Raw genomic sequence first — 15040 nt, 5'->3', positions numbered from 1 at the left:
AAGTATTCATAAGAAGAGCATTCTTGCTGCTGAACTTTGTTAGCAATAGAGAAATGCTGATGATTGGTATGGGTTTGTTTTATATCCTGAAACTTTACTAAAGCTTTTAATTGATTTGAGTAGGTTTTTGGATGATTTTCTAGAATTCTCTAAGCATATCAGCAGATAAATTATGAAGAGTGATAATTGTGTTTCTTCATTGCTTATTTATTTTTATTTTATTTTATAATATTATCCCTTGTATTCATTTTTCCAAATTACCCCCCCCTCCCTCTATTCCCTCCCCCCGACGACAGGCAATACCATACATTTTACATGTGTTACAATATAGTCTAAGTACAATACATGTGTGTGAATATCATTTTCTTGTTGCACAATAAACATTAGAATCCGAAGGTACATGTAACCTGGGCAGACAGATATTAGTGCTAACAATTTACATTCCCCTCCCAGTGTTTCATCTCTGGGTGTATCTACCTCTGTCCATCATTGATCAACTGGAAGTGAGTTGGATCTTCTTTATGTTGAAGATTTCCACTTCCATCAGAAAACATCCTCATCCAGTATTGTTATTGAAGTATACAGTGATCTTCTGGTTCTGCTCATTTCACTCAGCATCAGTTGATTTAAGTCTCTCCAACCCTCTCTGTATTCCTCCTGCTGGTCATTTCTTACCGAGCAATAATATTCCATAACTTTCATATACCACAATTTACCCAACCATTCTCCAACTGATGGACATCCATTCATCTTCCAGTTTCTAGCTACAACAAAAAGAGCTGCCACAAACATTTTGCCACATATATGTCTCTTTCCGCTCTTTAGTATTTCTTTGGGATATAATCCCAGTAGTAGCGCTGCTGGGTCAAAGGGTATGCACAGTTTGAAAACTTTTTGGGCATAATTCCAGATTGCTCTCCAGAATGGCTGGATTCTTTCACAACTCCACCAGCAATGTATCAGTGTCCCAATTTCCCCACATCCCCTCCAACATTCATCATTATTTGTTCCTGTCATCTTAGCCAATCTGACAGGTGTGTAGTGGTATCTCAGAGTGGTCTTAATTTGCATTTCTCTGATCAGTAGTGATTTGGAACACTCTTTCATGTGAGTGGATATAGTTTCAATTTCTTCCTCTGAGAATTGTCTGTTCATATCCTTTGACCATTTATCAATTGGAGAATGGTTCGGTTTCTTATAAATTATGGTCAGTTCTCTATATATTTTGGAAATGAGACCTTTGTCAGAACCTTTGTTTTTAAAAATATTTTCCCAATTTGTTACTTCCCTTCTAATCTTGTTTGCATTAGTATTATTTGTACAGAAACTTTTTAGTTTGATGTAATCAAAATCTATTTTGTGATCAATAATGATCTCTAGTTCTCCTCTGGTCATAAATTCCTTCCTCCTCCACAAGTCTGAGAGGTAGATTATCCTCTGTTCCTCTAATCTATTTATTATCTCCCTCTTTATGCCTAAATCATGGACCCATTTTGATCTTATCTTGGTATATGGTGCCAAGTGTGGATCCATATCTAATTTCTGCCATACTAATTTCCAGTTTTCCCAACAGTTTTTTTCCGAATAATGAATTTTTATCCCTAATGTTGGAATCTTTGGGTTTGTCAAAGATTAGATTGCTATAGATGTACCCTTTTTTGTCCTTTGTATCTAATCTGTTCCACTGATCTACCGGTCTATTTCGTAGCCAATACCAAATGGTTTTGGTGACTGCTGCTATATAATATAGCTTTAGATCAGGTACACTTAGACCACCTTCCTCTGAGTTTTTTTTCATTAGTTCCCTTGCAATTCTTGACCTTTTATTCTTCCATATGAATTTTGTTGTTATATTTTCTAGGTCATTAAAATAGTTTCTTGGGAGTCTGATTGGTATAGCACTAAATAAATAGATTAGTTTGGGGAGTATTGTCATCTTTATTATATTCGCTCGGCCTATCCAAGAGCACTGAATGTCTTTCCAATTATTTAAATCTGATTTTATTTTTGTGGCAAGTGTTTTGTAATTTTTCTCATATAATTCCTGACTTTTCTTTGGTAGATGGATTCCCAAATATTTTATACTCTCAACATTTGTTTGGAATGGAATTTCTCTTTGTATCTCTTGCTGTTGCATTTTGTTAGTGATATATAAAAATGCCGAGGATTTATGTGGATTTATTTTGTATCCTGCCACTTTGCTGAAATTTTGAATAATTTCTAGTAGCTTTTTAGCAGAGTCTTTGGGGTTCTCTAAGTATACCATCATGTCATCTGCAAAAAGTGATAGTTTAATTTCCTCATTTCCTACTCTAATTCCTTGAATCTCTTTCTCGGCTCTTATTGCCGAGGCTAGCTTTTCTAGTACTATATTGAATAGTAATGGTGATAGTGGGCAACCTTGTTTCACTCCTGATCTTACTGGGAAAGGTTGCAGTTTATTTCTATTGAATATTATGCTTACTGACGGTCTTAAATATATACTCCTGATTATTCTAAGGAATAATCCATTTATTCCTATACTCTCAAGAGTTTTTAGTAGGAATGGATGTTGGATTTTGTCAAATGCTTTTTCTGCATCTATTGAGATGATCATATGGTTCTTATTAATTTGATTATTAATATGGTCAATTATATTAATAGTTTTCCTAATATTAAACCAGCCCTGCATTCCTGGAATAAATCCTACTTGATCATAGTGTATTATCTTGGAGATGATTTTCTGAAGTCTTTTTGCTAATATCTTATTTAAGATTTTAGCATCAATATTCATTAAGGAGATTGGTCTATAATTTTCTTTCTCAGTTTTCGATCTACCAGGTTTAGGTATCAGTACCATGTCTGTGTCATAAAAGGAGTTTGGTAGGACTCCTTCATCCCCTATTTTTTCAAATAATTTATATAACATTGGGGCTAATTGTTCTTTAAATGTTTGGTAGAATTCACATGTGAATCCATCTGGCCCTGGGGATTTTTTCCTGGGGAGTTGATTAATAGCTTGTTCTATTTCTTTTTCTGAAATGGGACTATTTAAGCAATTTATCTCCTCCTCTGTTAATCTAGGGAGCCTATATTTTTGGAGGAAGTCATCCATTTCACTTAAGTTATCAAATTTATTGGCATAAAGTTGGGCAAAGTAACTCCTTATTATTTCTCTAATTTCCTCTTCATTGGTGGAAAGATCCCCCTTTTCATTTGTAAGACTATCAATTTGATTTTCCTCTTTCTTTTTTTTGATCAAATTTACCAAAGGTTTATCTATTTTATTGGCTTTTTCATAAAACCAACTCTTGGTTTTATTTATTAATTCAATAGTTTTTTTACTTTCAATTTTATTGATTTCTCCTTTTAATTTTTGTATTTCGAGTTTAATTTTTGGTTGGGGGTTTATAATTTGGTCTTTTTCTAGCCTTTTAAGTTGTAAGCCCAATTCGTTAATCTTCTCTTTCTCAATTTTCTTCAAATAAGCCTCTAAAGATATAAAATTTCCCCTTATTACCGCTTTAGCTGCATCTCAAAGATTTTGATATGATGTCTCATCATTATCATTATCTTGGGTGAAATTGTTAATTGTTTCTATAATTTGCTCTTTCACCCAGTCATTCTTTAAGATGAGATTATTCAGTTTCCAATTACTTTTTGGTCTATTTACCCCTAACTTTTTACTGAATGTAGCTTTTATTGCATTGTGATCTGAGAAGAAGGCATTTATTATTTCTGCCTTCCTACATTTAATTTTGAGATCTTTATGTCCTAGTATATGGTCAATTTTTGTATAGGATCCATGAACTGCTGAGAAGAAAGTATATTCCTTCCTATTGCCATTCAGTTTTCTCCAAAGGTCTATCATACCTAGTTTTTCTAATGTTCTATTTACTTTTTTAATTTCTTTCTTGTTTGTTTTGTGGTTTGATTTGTCTAAATCTGAGAGTGCAAGGTTGAGATCTCCCACTATTATAGTTTTACTATCTATTTCTTCTTGTAGTTCTCTTAACTTTTCCTTTAGAAAGTTAGATGCTATACCACTTGGTGCATATATGTTTAGTATTGATATGGCTTCATTATTTATGCTACCTTTCAGCAGGATATAGTTTCCTTCCTTATCTTTTTTAACGAGATCTACTTCTGCTTTTGCTTGATCTGAGATAAGGATAGCTACCCCTGCTTTTTTGGCTTTACCTGAAGCATAATAGGCTCTGTTCCAACCTTTTACCTTTACTCTGTATGTATCTCCCTGCTTTAAGTGTGTTTCCTGTAGGCAACATATTGTAGGGTTCTGCTTTTTGATCCAATCTACTATCCGTCTCCGTTTGATGGGATCGTTCATCCCATTTACATTTACAGTTAAAATTACTAATTCTGTATTTCCTGCCATCGTGTTATCCCCAGATTATGCTTTTTTCCCTTGACCCCCCTGATCCCCCTCCCCGAAATTTAATTTACAGACCCCCCTTGTGACGCGCAACCCTCCCTCTTTTTTTTTTTTAGGATCCCTCCCCCCTCCCTCCAAGTCCCTTCACTTATTCTCCTTTTCCTTTCCCCTTTTCATCTCCCCCCTTTTAAAGAGGTGAGAGAAAATTCTCTGAAAAACAAATATGTTAATTATTTACTCTTTGAGCCTCTTCTGATGAGAGTAAGATTCACACAATGATTCTCCCCCTCACTAAGTTCCCTCAGATATGGTGTATTTTCTATGTCTCTTCCTGGGATGTAGTTTCCCTCTTTTTATCACACCTTCCCCTTTTTCTGAACCGACCTCCTTCCCTTTACCACACCCCCCTTTTTTTCTTTTATATCAGTAAAATCAAATTATCCTTGAGTATTTTTCATATACCCACAACAGAGTTACAGTTCTCAAGGGTTCTGTGTACCTTTTTCTGTTTCTCTTCAGTCTTGTGGATGTAGATCAAATTTTTTGTTTAAGTCTGGTTTTTTTCTTAGAAACATATAGAATTCCTCTGTTTCATTGAATGACCATCTTCTTCTATGGAAAAAGATGCTAAACTTAGCTGGGTAGTTCATTCTTGGTTGCAGTCCTTGATCTTTTGCCTTTCGGAATATCAGGTTCCAGGCCCTTCTATCTTTTAATGTGGAGGCAGCCAGATCTTGGGTGACCCTTATTGTGGCACCTTGGTATTTAAATTGTTTTTTTCTAGCTGCTTGCAGGATTTTCTCCTTTGTGTGGTAATTCTGCAGCTTAGCCACAATATTCCGTGGTGTTCTTTTTTTAGGGTCTATTTCAGAAGGAGTTCGATGAATTCTTTCCACATCTACTTTCCCTTCTGTTTCTATTATCTCTGGACAGTTCTCTTTGATAATTTCCTGTAAAATAGAATCTAGGCTCTTTTTTTGGTCATAGTTTTCTGGAAGTCCAATAATCCGCAGATTATCTCTCCTAGATCTATTTTCCAGGTCTATAGATTTTCCCAGTAAGTATTTGACGTTGTTCTCCAGCTTCTCATTTTTTTTGTTTTGTTTGACTGATTCTTGGGTTCTCTGTGAATCATTCATTTCTATTTGTTCCATCCTGACTTTTAAGGAGTTATTTTCTTCTTTCACAGTTTTTAGTTCTTTTTGTAAATGCCCAATTTCGTTTTTAAATGAATTATTTTGCTCTATTGAGTTTTTTTCCATTTCCCTAATTTTTTTTTTTGAGAATTATTTTCTTTTTCCAATTCAGAAATTCTATTTTCTTGAGACTTTTTTATCTTTTCCAATTCAGAAATCCTACTTTCCTGTGTTTTTTTAACCTTTTCTAATTCACTAATTTTGTTTCCCTGCATCTCCTGTGAATTCTTTATTTTTTCCAACTCCAATTTCAGGACGTTGTTATTCTCTATCATAACTTCCCTTTCTTTTCCCCATTTTTCTTCGATCTCCCTGAATTTTTTAAGAGCTTCTTCTAGGAGAGAGTTATGTGATGGGGGGCAGGAATCGTTCCCCTTTAGGTTGTTGTCTGTTGATTCTCTGCTGTCAACTTCCTCGGGGTTGGATACCCGCTCTTTCTCTGTATAGAAAGAATCTATGGTTTTTCTAGCTTTTTTGCTCATACTTAAAAAAATCTTTTGGGGTCTGTCTCTGGGGTAGGAAATTATTTACTTCTTTACCAGCTTCCTCCCAGACCGGATGGATGCAGCGGCTCCTGAGCCTGAGCTAAGAGAGAGCTCTGGGAGAGAGTTCCCCACCCCCTCCCTGGAAGTGCCTCAGAGGTGATTAGCACTACTGTGCTTCGAGGGCGTAGAATAGTGAAGACAGCACGAAGCCCAACCTATGTGTCCGGGTGAGGAGTGGATGTCTGCAGCAGGTGATGTGAGAAGCCCCTGCGCTCAAACTGGAAGTGTCTGCCAGAAACCGCGGTCCCTAGTTCAAAGGTTCCGCTTCTCTGGGACTTCCTGGAGCTGAGTTCCACTCCCTCCAGCTAAGCTAGGCAGTGTGTGTTGCCTTGGGCCGTATCCACCCACTTGTCAATCTCTTAACTATTCTCAGGTGGTAGCTGAGTCCACACCCCCTGGTGCCGAGTCTGTTGAGTCACCCCCAGGGTCCGGGGAAAATCTAATCTGAGTTTTAAAATATTTTGGCTTTCTCTTCTGAACTGCTAAATAATTAGCAGAGAAGAGCTAACAGCCTGTGCCAGATTCCTTTACCTCCGTGGCTTCTCTGATCCCAGAGCCCTTCCCAGCGCAATGGGCGCAGTGTGCCCCTACCCCACCGTCTGTGCTGGTCTTTCTTATTCCTCCCCTGAGAACTGACCTTTCCTGTTGAAACTCCAGATTCTCTTCAGCTGGTAAGTCGTGCTTCCAGTCCTTGTGTTATCTATCAGTCCTGAGCTAATTTTGAGACTTAATTTATCTAATTGGTTCTGAGGGAGTGAGGACGTTCACTGAGTCGTGTGTTTCTTCTCCGCCATCTTGGCTCCGCCCCCAGAATTGAATTTCTTGTTGCACAGGAAGAATTGGATTCAGAAGGTAAAAATAATTGGGAAGAAAGACAAAAATGCAAACAGTTTACATTCATTTCCCAGTGTTCCTTCTCTGGGTGTAGCTGATTCTGTCCATCATTGAACAATTGGAATTGAATTAGATCTTCTCTTTGTTAAAGACATCCACTTCCATCAGAATAAATCTTCATACAGTATTGCTGTTGAAATGTATAATGGTCTCCTGGATCTGCTCACTTCACTCAGCATCAGTTCATGTAAGTCTCTCCAAGCCTCTCTGTATTCCTCCTGTTGGTCATTCTTATAGAACAATAATATTCCATAACATTCATATACCATAATTTACCCAACCATTCTCCAATTGATGGACATCCATTCATCTTCCAGTTTCTAACCACTACAAAAAGAGCTGCTACAAACATTTTGGCACATGCAGGTCCCTTTCCCCTCTTTAGTATTTCTTTGGGATATAAGCCCAGTAGTACTACTACTGCTGGATCAAAGTTTATAACTTTTTAGGCATAATTCCAGATTGCTCTCCAAAATGGTTGGATTCTTTCACAACTACACCAACAGCGCATCAGCATCACAGTTTTCCCACATCCCCTCCAACATTCATCATTATTTGTTCCTATCATCTTAGCCAATCTGATAGGTGTGCAGTGGTATCTCAGAGTTGTCTTTATTTGCATTTCTATGATCAGTCGTGATTTAGAACACTCTTTCATATGAGTGGAAACAGTTTCAATTTCATCATCTGAAAATTGTCTGTTCATATCCTTTGACCATTTATCAATTGGAGAATGGCTTGATTTTTATAAATTAAAGTCAATTCTCTGTATATTTTGGAGATAAGGCCTTTATCAGAACCTTTAACTGTAAAAATGTTTTCCCAATTTGTTACTCCTCTTCTAATCTTGTTTGCATTAGTTTTGTTTGTTCAGAAGCTTTTTAATTTGATGTAAACAAAAATTTCTCTTTTGTGATCAATAATGATATCTAGTTTTCCTTTGGTCACAAATTCCTTCCTCCTCCACAAGGCTGAGAGGTAAACTGCTCTATGTTCCTCTAATTTATTTATGATCTCATTCTTTATGCCTAAATCATGGAACCATTTTGATCTTATTTTTGTATATGGTTTTAAATGTGGGTTTCTGCCATATTAATTTCCAGTGTTTCCAACACTTCTTGTCAAATAATGATTTCTTATCCCCAAAATTAGTATCTTTGGGGTTGTCAAACAGTAGATTGCTATAGTTATACAGTATTTTGTCCTGTGAACCTAACCTATTCCACTGATCAACTAGTCTATTTCTTAGCCAATAAATAATGGTTTTGGTGACTACTACTTTATAATATAGTTCTAAATCAGATACAGCTAGGCCACCTTCATTTGATTTTTTTTTTCATTAATTCCTTTGAAATTCTCGACCTTTTGCTCTTCCATATGAGTTTTGTTGTTAATTTATCTAGGTCATTAAAATACTTTCTTGGGAGTCTGATTGCAATAGCACTAAATAAATAGATTAGTTTAGGGAGTATTGTCATTGTGATTATATTCACTCGGGCTATCCAAGAGCATTTAATGTCTTTCCAATTATTTAAATCTGACTTTATTTTTGTGGCAAGTGTTTTGTAATTTTGTTAACATAATTCCTGACTTTTCTTTGGTAGATAGATTCCAAAATATTTTATACTCTTGATAGTTGTTTTGAAGGGAATTTCTCTTTGTACCTCTTGCTGTTGGTTTTTGTTTTGTGATGCATAAAAATTCTGAGATTAATGTGGATTTATTTTTTTATCCTGCAACTTTGGTTAAGTTGTGGATTAATTCTAGCTTTTTATTAGAATTTCTGGGGTTCTCTAAGTTTACCATCATATCATCAGCAAAGAGTGATAATTTGGCTTCCTCTTTACCTACTTTCCTTTAATCTCTTTCTGGACTCTTATGCTGAAGCTAGCATTTCTAATACAATATTGAATAGTAATGGTGATAGTAGGCAACCTAATTTCACTTCTGATTTTACTGAGAAAGGTTCCACTTTATCCCCATTGCATGTGATGCTTCTGATGGTTTTAAATATATGCTCTTGACTATTGTAAGGAATAGTCCATTTATTCCTATACTCTCAAGTGTTTTTAGTAGGAATGGATGTTGGAATTTATTAAATTCTTTTTCTGCATCTATTGAGATGATCATATGGTTTTTGTTAATTTGATTATTAATATGGTAAATTATACTAATAGTTTTCCTAATATTAAACCAGCCCTGCATTCCTGATATAAATTCTACTTGATAATCATGTATTATCCTGGGAATGATTTTCTATAATCTTTTTGCTAATGTCTTATTAAAGATTTTAGTATCAACATTAATTAAAGAGATTGGCCTATCGTTTTCTTTCTCAGTTTTCAACCTACCTGGTATAGGTATCAGTATCATGTCTGTGTCATAAAGGGAGTTGGTAGGACTCCTTCATTTCCTATTTTTTCAAATAGTTTATATAACATTGGGGCTAATCATTATTTAAATGTTTTGTAGAAGTCATGTGTAAATTAATCTGGTCCTGGGGATTTTTTCTTAGGGAGTTGATTAATAGGTTGTGTTATTTCTTTTTCTGAAATGGGACTATTTAAGCAATTTAGCTTCCTCCTCTGGTAATCTGGGAAGCCTATATTTTTGGAAGTAGTCATCCATTTCACTTAGGTTATCAAAATTTTTGGCTTAAATTTGGGCAAAGTAATTCCTTATTATTGCTCTAATTTCCTCTTCATTGGTGCAAAGTTCCTTCTTCTCATTTTTTTTTAAGACTAACAATTTGATTTTCCTCTTTCCTTTTTCTGATCATATTTACCAAAGGTTTATCTATTTTTATTGTTTTTTCATAAAACCAACTCTTAGTTTTATTTATTAATTCAGTAGGTTTTTTTACCTTCAATATTATTGATTTCTCCTTTTAATTTTAGAATTTCAAGTTTAGTATTTGGTTGGGTAGGTTTTAATTTGGTCTTTTTCTAGGTTTTTAAGTTGCAAGCCCAATTCATTGATCTTCTCTTTCTCTATTTTATTCAAGTAAGCCTCTAAAGATATAAAATTTCCCCTTATTACCACTTGAGCTGCATCCCACAAATTTTGGTATGATGTCTCATTGTTGTCATTATTGTTTCTATAATTTGCTGATTCACCCAATCATTCTTTAAGATGAGATTATTTAGTTTCTAATTACTTTTTGCTCTATTTACCTCTAATTTTTTGTTCTATGTAGTTTTTACTGCATCATTATCTGAAAAGAAAGCATTTACTATTTCTATCTTCTTGAATTTAATTTTGAGATCTTTATGTCCTAACATATGATCAATTTTTGTATAGGTTCCATGAACTGCTGAGAAGAAAGTATACTCCTTTCTATCACCATTCAGTATTCTCCAAAATCTATCATACCTAATTTTTCTAATATTCTATTTACCTCTTTAATTTCTTTCTTATTTGTTTTTGGATTGATTTATCTAATTCCGAGAGTGCAAGGTTGAGATCTCCCACTATTATAATTTTGCTGCCCATTTCTTCTTGCAATTCTTAACTTCTTTAGGAAGTTAGATGCTATACCACTTGGTGCATATATGTTTAGTATTGATATTAGCAAGATATATTTTCCTCCCTCATCTCTTTTAATTAGATCAATTTTCGATTTTGTTTGATATGAGATAAGGATGGCTACCTCTGCTTTTTTGACTTCACTTGAAGCAGAATAGATTCTGCTCCAACCTTTTACCCTTACTCTGTATTTATTTGCCTGCTTTAAATGTGTTTCCTCTAAACAATATATTGTAGGGTTCTGACTTTTGATCCAGTCTGCTTTCCACCTCTGCTTAATGGGAGAGTTCAACCCATTCATATTTTAAGTTAAATTTATGAATTCTTTATTTCCTGTTTTCATTTTCACCAGATTATGTTCTTTTTTTTCCTTGCCCCCCCCCAAACTCCTTCCCCAGTATTAAAGTTGTGGGCCCACTTGCTTCACGCAGCCCTCCCTTTTTAGTATCCTTTCTCCTCTTTAGATCCCTTCCTCTTTCTTGTATCCTTCCCTTAATACTCTTCCTTTTCCCTTTTCCCCTCCCCCTTTTTAATGAGGTGAGAGAGAATTCTTTGTAAATCAAATATGTCAATTATTTTCTCTTTGCACCAATTCTTATGAGAGTTTGATTCACACAATGTTCCTCCCCTCTCTACATTCCCTCAGATATGATAATTTTTCTTTGCCTCTTCCTGCAATGTAGTTTCCCTTATTTTAACTCCCATTTTCCCATTTTCTAACTCTATTATCTTACCATTTTTTACTTCCCTTTTTTATGTTATATCAGTAAAATCAAATTATACATGTGGACTTTCTGTATATCCACAACAGAATTATGCTTTTCAAGAGTTCCTTTTTACCTTTTTCTGTTTCTCTTGAGTCCTGTGTTTAGAGATTAATTTTTTTACATGTTTTTTTTCCTTAGAAACAAGTGGAATTCATGTGTTTCATTACATGTTCTTGTAAGAAAATGCTCAAATTAGCTGGGTAGTTTATTCTTTGCTGCATTCTTTTGTCTTTCGGAACATCAGATTCCAGGCCCTTCAGTCATTTAATGTGGAGGCAGCCAGTTCTTGAGTGACCCTTGTAGTGGCACCCTGGTATTTGACTTGTTTTTTCCTGGCTGCTTGTAATATTTTTTCTTAATCTGATAGTTCTGAAGTTTGGCCACAATATTCCTTGGAGTTTTGTTTTTGTTTTTGTTTTTGTTTTTTCCATTAGGGTCTTTTTCAGGTGTTTGATGAATTATTTCAATACTTATTTTACCTTCTGGTTCTATTATCTCAGTTCTCTTGATGATTTCTCGTAAAATAGAATCTAGGCTTTATTTTCATCATAATTTTTGGGAAGTCCAATAATCCTCAGATTATCTCTCCTATATCTAATTTCCATGTCTCTCAATTTCCCAAGTAAATATTTGACATTTTTCTCCAGCTTTTCATTTTTTTGGTTTTGCTTGACTGATTCTTGATGTGTCAATGAATCATTTATTTCTATTTGTTCAGGTCTGATTTTTAATGAGTTATTTTCTTTATTTGTTTTTTTACTTCTTTTTGCATATGTCCAATTGAGTTTTTAAATGAGTTGCTTTGCTCTATGAATCTTTTTTTTCCATTTCACTAATTTTTTTAAGTGACTTACATTTTTTTTTCCAATTCACAAATTCTACTTTCTTGAGAATTTTTTATCTTTTCCAATTCATATATCTTACTTTTCTGGGATTTTAAAAAATTTTTTCAATTCACAAATTCTGTTTCCCTGAACTTCCTGTGAATTTTTTAATTTTTTCAATTCACATTTCTGGAACGTTGTTACTCTCTTGCATAGCTTCTCTTTCTTTTCCCCATTCTTCTTCTAACTCTCTTTTGAGGTTTTTAATAGTCTCTTCTAGGAGAGAGTTATTTTTTTTTAATTTTTATTTTATTTTATAATTATAACATTTTTTGACAGTACATATGCATGGGTAGTTTTTTACAACATTATCCCTTGCACTTACTTCTATTCAGATTTTTTCCCTTCCTCCCCCAACCCCCCCCCCAAGATGGCAAACAGTCTTATATATGTTAAATATATTACAGTATATTCTAGATACAATATATGTGTGTAGAACCGAATTTTTTGTTGCACAGGAAGAATTGGATTCAGAAGGTAAAAATAACAGTTTACATTCATTTCCCAGTGTTCCTTTTCTGGATGTAGCTGGAATTGGATTAACTCTTCTCTATGAAGAAATCCACTTCCATCAGCATACATCCTCATACAGTATCATTGTTGAAGTGTATAATGATCTTCTGGTTCTGCTCATTTCACTCAGCATCAGTTGATGTAAGTCTCTCCAAGCCTCTCTGTATTTCTCCTGTTGGTCATTTCTTATAGAACAATAATATTCCATAACATTCGTATACCATAATTTACCCAACCATTCTCCAATTGATGGACATCCATTCATCTTCCAGCTTCTAGCCACTATGAAAAGGGCTGCTACAAACATTTTGGCACATACAGGTCCCTTTCCCTTCTTTAGTAGTTCCTTGGGGTATAAGCCCAGTAGTAGTATGGCTGGGTCAAAGGGTATGCACATTTTGATAACTTTTTGGGCATAATTCCAGATTGCTCTCCAGAATGGTTGGATTCTTTCACAACTCCACCAACAATGCATCAGTGTCCCAGCCCCTCCAACATTCATCGTTATTTGTTCCTGTCATCTTAGCCAATCTGACAGGTGTGTAATGATACCTCAGAGTTGTCTTAATTTGCATTTCTCTGATCAATAGTGATTTGGAACACTCTTTCATATGAGTGGAAATAGTTTTAATTTCATCATCTGAAAATTGTCTGTTCATATCCTTTGACCATTTATCAATTGGAGAATGGTTTGATTTCTTATAAATTAAAGTCAATTCTCTGTATATTTTGGAGATGAGGCCTTTATCAGAACCTTTAACTGTAAAAATTTTTTCCCAATTTGTTACTTCCCTTCTAATCTTGTTTGCATTAGTTTTGTTTGTGCAGAAACTTTTTAATTTGGTGTAATCAAAATGTTCTATTTTGTGATCAATAATGGTCTCTAGTTCTCCCTTGGACACAAACTCCTTCCTCCTCCACAAGTCTGAGAGGTAAACCATCCCATGTTCCTCCAATTTATTTATGATTTCATTCTTTATGCCTAAATCTTGGACCCATTTTGATCATATCTTAGTATGTGGTGTTAAATGTGGGTCCATGCCTAGTTTCTGCCATACTAATTTCCAGTTTTCCCAGCAGTTTTTGTCAAATAATGAATTATTATCCCAAAATTTGGGATTTTTGGGTTTGTCAAAGATTAGATTGCTATTTTTATTCACTATCTTGCCCTGTGAACCTAACCTATGCCACTGATCAACTAGCATATTTCTTAGCCAATACCAAATGGTTTTGGTGACTGTTGCTTTATAATATAGCTTTAAATCAGGTACACTTAGACCACCTTCCTCTGACTTTTTTTTCATTAGTTCCCTTGCAATTCTCGACCTTTTATTCTTCCATATGAATTTTGTTGTTATTTTTTCTAGGTCATTAAAATAGTTTCTTGGGAGTCTGATTGGTATAGCACTAAATAAATAGATTAGTTTGGGGAGTATTGTCATCTTTATTATATTCACTCGGCCTATCCAAGAACACTGAATGTCTTTCCAATTATTTAAATCTGACTTTATTTTTGTGGCAAGTGTTTTGTAATTTTGCTCATATAATTCCTGACTCTCCTTTGGTAGATATATTCCCAAATATTTGATACTATCGACTGTTATTTTGAATGGAATTTCTCTTTGTATCTCTTGCTGTTGGATTGTGTTGGTAATGTATAAAAATCCTGAGGATTTATGTGGATTTATTTTGTATCCTGCGACTTTGCTAAAATTCTGAATTATTTCTAATAGGTTTTTAGCAGAGTCTTTGGGGTTCTCTAAGTATACCATCATGTCATCTGCAAAAAGTGACAATTTGATTTCTTCATTTCGTACTCTAATTCCTTGGATCTCTTTCTCGGCTCTTATTGCCAAGGCTAGAGTTTCTAGTACTATATTGAATAGTAATGGTGATAGTGGGCAACCTTGTTTCACTCCTGATCTTACAGGGAAAGGTTCTAGTTTATCACCATTACATATGATGTTTACTGAAGGTTTTAAATATATGCTTCTAGGAGAGAGTTATGTGATGGGGGCCAGGTAACATTCCCCTTCAGGGTATTCTCTGGAGATTGTCTGCTATTAGTCTCCTCATGGTTGCAAACCTGCTCTCTTTCTGTATAGAAGGTGTTGATAATTCTTTTAATTTTTTTACTTATTTTAAAAACATGTAGGATCTGCCTTCAGGGCAAGAGGGTTATCAGCTTGCTCTTCAGAGCAGGGATACGTATATGGATTGCAACTGACTTGTGAATGGGCTGCAAAGTTATGAGGGTGCTCTGGAAGAGAGTTTACATCCTCCCCACCAGAAGTGATTCAGAGCTGGTTAGTACAGGTGGGGCTGCAGAACTGCCCAGTGAAGA

The 15040-nt window shown here is 34.8% G+C and overlaps 1 long non-coding RNA gene across 1 annotated transcript in view; it reads left to right on the top strand.

The window, feature by feature from the left end:
• The window catches only part of LOC141549429 (uncharacterized), a 341126-nt gene that overhangs the window by 217714 nt on the left and 108372 nt on the right, over window positions 1-15040 (top strand). The gene's annotated exons all lie outside the window — the stretch shown is intronic.

The sequence above is a fragment of the Sminthopsis crassicaudata genome, chromosome 1 (assembly GCF_048593235.1).
Source record: "Sminthopsis crassicaudata isolate SCR6 chromosome 1, ASM4859323v1, whole genome shotgun sequence".
NCBI classification, from domain to species: Eukaryota; Metazoa; Chordata; class Mammalia; order Dasyuromorphia; family Dasyuridae; genus Sminthopsis; species Sminthopsis crassicaudata.
Note: the sequence above shows the minus strand (reverse complement) of the source record. Positions and strands in the feature narration are given on the sequence as shown.